Raw genomic sequence first — 4,349 nt, forward strand, 5'->3', positions numbered from 1 at the left:
AGAGATAATATAAAAGATGTAAGGGGTGCTATAAGGGATGATGTAAAAGATGTAAGGGGTGCTATAAGAGATGATATAAAAGATGTAAGGGGTGCTATAAGAGATGATATAAACAATGTAAGGGGTGCTATAAGAGATGATATAAAAGATGTAAGGGGTGCTATAATAGATGTAAGGGGTGATATAAACAAAGTGGGGGATCGATTTGAGGAAATAAACACAGAGTTGCGTATATTTTATGTATTTAAAAAAAAAATTACTCTTGCCATTGTTACTTATTTTTTATTCTTATCATTGTTTATTCAAGTTTATGTCTTTCTTCCTTTTATTTATATGTAATTTCTTATCACTTTATCACTGTATCTTATTGTTGTAATATTCTCAGCTTTTTTTTGTATCTTTTTTAGCCCTGATGAAGTCCTGCAATGTGGGGCGAAACGTCGGACATTAAAACAGTTATAAACTATTTGTTCTTTTTTTGACCGCAACCCTGACCATCTTCTTATATTTAAATTTTTACGGTCAACTATATATACATATATATATGTAAATTTGTTTACTTTTTAGGGACTTGATTCGGTGTTCATACAAGTCAAACGATTCTTGCAAAACTACTATTTCAAAGAGACGACTGACGGGAAGAGAAAAGGACCTTGCTCTCAGACACTTAATGAACCTCAAAGAATCCCCTTATAGTTATAGATCTAAAAAAGCTCAACAAATTATGAGTTATGGCGAAACAGAACTACAACATTTACCCTCATAAAATGCTTTGAGGTGCCTAAAATATAAGAAGTTGGAGAAGGATCTCTTATATCATTATGTGTTAAATGCTATTAGTGAAGTAAGTAAATGACACTCTACAAAGAATGTATATATGACCATAGGACTGGATAAGTTTTTTGTTAAATATTGGACGCCTCTCCAATTACAATGTTATAATGAGTATCAAAGAAAGCATCGGAACTTCACACTGATAGTAGATGCCACCGGAAGCGTAGTGAAAAAAATATGCCGTCCTTTTAGAAATAAATCTGGCTCAATTTTTTTGTACCAGTGCATTGTTACAGAGGAAACCGGAAAAGTCCAATTCCCAGTCTCCCAAATGTTATGATAACTCAGAAAGACATGATAACATAGCAATTCACACGTGGCTTGAGGATTGGAAACGCAGTGGCATAATATCAAGCTCCAAAACGGTTATTTGTGACAGATCTATAGCGCTGCTATCAGGAGTCGTAAAGTCTTTTACCCGATATAAATCTCTATAAGAGTATTATAATAGCTGCTACGAAATTTTATTTAATAATAAGAGAAGGCCCGGAAGCTCCTCAAAAAAGCTATTTCCGATGTTGACTTCGAAGAAAGTTATTTCCAAAGTCTCACGGAAGAAGAGCAATTAGATGAAGAACATGATTTGGATGGGGTAGTAGAAGAAATTATGGAGTTTCAAAATCCCTTTGAAAATTGGGCAAACAAACTACACATGGATGTATAAGGGAAATCACAAAGTACAGGAGAACATCTAAACGTAGTGTACTGTCCCCAATCATAAAATATGTGATCAATTTAACTAAAGACTGGCATTTAGTTACTGGAGTAATGATGCCAGTGTTGGTTATGGTAAGCCAAGAGCTAGTAGTGCACCGGTGGAGAGCTACTTCAATAATTTAAAAAACAGAATATTCAAAAATGATCAATTACCGATGAGGGTGGATTGGTTACTTATAAAACATATTTCACACCTAGATGGACTAGTTAAATTAGCAGCTCCAACCCAAATTGTAAGTTCAACTGAGGGAATGGAATCACTTGTCCTCCAAAGTTGGGATTCCACTGGAACCATATCAACCCTACATCCACACCTCACAAAAGCGATGAATCAACTGGAGACTGTACAACATCTGAGGATTTAGCAAGAGAAAATTGGCGAAACCAAGGTTACTCACTATCTGAAGAACGGTATAAAGATAGACAAGCACCAGTCAAAAGATGAAAAGAACAATTAAACTTAAAAAAGCAAAAGTATAGCAAATTAAATAGTATAAGGTCATATTTCGTTCGCTAGCCAGATTTGATGAATGTAGAAATCACTAAAAGCGCTCCAAGAACAGTTGGGTTGCTAAAACATGGCAACAGAGCCACTGAGCTAAAAACACTGACATTATAGAGGAGAATCAGTGTCCAAGATCACATTAACAAACACTTGTGCCTTTGACAGTTTCGCTCAAGTTGTTTCTTGTGCATAAAATGATATCTCTACATTTAAAGAAGTTATGGAAACAAAAATTAATGGCACAATATCTGGAAAATTTTTAAATGTTTGCAAAGACTTAGTAACGAAAGATATAACCGTGCAAACTTACAGAAACAGATTAGAACTGTTACTGGCAACATACCCTAATCTTAAGGTAATATATATCCTCATTCTTTAATTAATAACGAGAAAGAGAAAAATCTCTGTAGCGACTCTCCTACTATCTGTTGGTCACCGCTCAAGCTGCCGTTTGACTATTGACTATCGACGCTACCCAGCCGTGGAAACGATAACTGTTACAGTCGTCAGGCAAACATCGTATATTTAAATGTTTATTTCTTGTAAATAATTTAACTTATCTTGTATATAACCATTTATTATATTATTACATTCATAAATGTATTGTTTGAATTAATAAAGTTTACAATATAATCTTCTGATCCACTAAAAGGTTACGTCTTATAATTAAAATCTCTCCATTGAGTTCAATTGTCCAGAGAGTTGACTAAACCCAAATTGGCAGACCTTAGTGTGAATGAAAATATACTTAATTGATCAGTAGATTCAAGTGTTATTTTTGGAAATGGATTTTGGAGTTTTATTTAACTAGGATTCCACCTTCCTTAAAACCACTTCGTCTTCTTCCTTCCATAAGGACATGCATCTAGTTCTTGTAGGACTTGCCATCTCCTTCACGACCGTAAGCTAGTTCCTTACAGAGTGGAGTTTTCATCCTGCGACGTTTTACGGCTAGTTCATGTAAATTCATCCTTTCTATTCCTCTCCTAGACAACTACTTAATCCATTGAACATGCATTGTCTTGTCAGAACAAATCAATAATTCAGCGCTTAAGAGAATTTCAGTTCACTCACATATTTTCATTTCATAGAGCATATCATTTAGTGTTATCTTTTTGTTGCAGTTTATTATCGTCGTTTAAGGTAAAACTTTGTATGAAGGCGTGGTAAATATAACTCGCTATCTGTATCGATGATGTATATATATTTTTTACTTTGGGAGGCTATTGATAAAACAATTTCAAAGATGAAGATTTGAAAATTTGTCAGAAAATTACTTACTATTCCTCTATAAAGAAAAGTCTTGAAAATACTTTCCAATGTGGGGCTAAGTAAGCATATTTGAGCGTAAATGGTCCATCTTGTGTTTAAATTGAAGAGCTCTTATGGCAAAAGCCATAAAACCTGTTCCTACTAAATTTAAATTCAGCAATAACATTTTAAAATGATCAAATTATACACTGAATTGTATATTTTTCCCTATAAAGTCAAGAGAACAAAATAAAGATGTTATGTTGCACAGGTGTGCAAATGTGAAACTGAAGGGAATTTTAATTCTATTGTTTTAAAAAAATCGTTTTTTTTTTTACACTTGGAAAAGCATTTCAAGACTACAAAATAGAGCGGGAGATATGACCCATTTTTTGCCCTTCTTTAACATCCGTTATCACTCTCATGTGAAAAGTTTAAGCAAAAGGTGAAAACCTTAGCTCAAACCTTCGTACAAGACTCAACCCTAACTCTATATTGCATCAACTTATCGTAAAATAAGAGTGGAAAGCAGTTCCAGGTTTGATGAATTACAGCACGATATAAAAATCTGAAGAGATAATAAAATCTGATATATTTCAGGCTTGTCTAATACTGAGCCATTGGAAGAGAAGAAACATACATAGTTCACAATGGAATTGGAAAAGGAAGAAAAACTAAGATTTTTGGATATGATGGTAATACGACAAGGAAAGGATATAATAACAGAATGGACAAAGAAGGAAACAAGTAGTAATTTGATATTAAATTACTATTCTTGCCATCCATTTCAGATGAAATTCAATCTAATTAATAATTATATTAACAAAGTTATAAGAATAACGGATGCTAGTAGGCTGAATAGAGTGAAAAATGTGATATTTAAAATAGTTTTGGATAATTTTTACCCCAGAAAATTAATGTATAAAATTTGGGATATAAACCTTAAAAAATGCAAAGATAGAATGGAAAATAAAACAAATAGTAAAGCAATTATTAAGAAATATTATGGATTAAATTATATAAAAGGTTTATCAGAAGATAT

Source organism: Halyomorpha halys, unplaced genomic scaffold (genome assembly GCF_000696795.3).
Source record: "Halyomorpha halys isolate HHAL.00 unplaced genomic scaffold, Hhal_1.1 Scaffold962.1, whole genome shotgun sequence".
NCBI classification, from domain to species: Eukaryota; Metazoa; Arthropoda; class Insecta; order Hemiptera; family Pentatomidae; genus Halyomorpha; species Halyomorpha halys.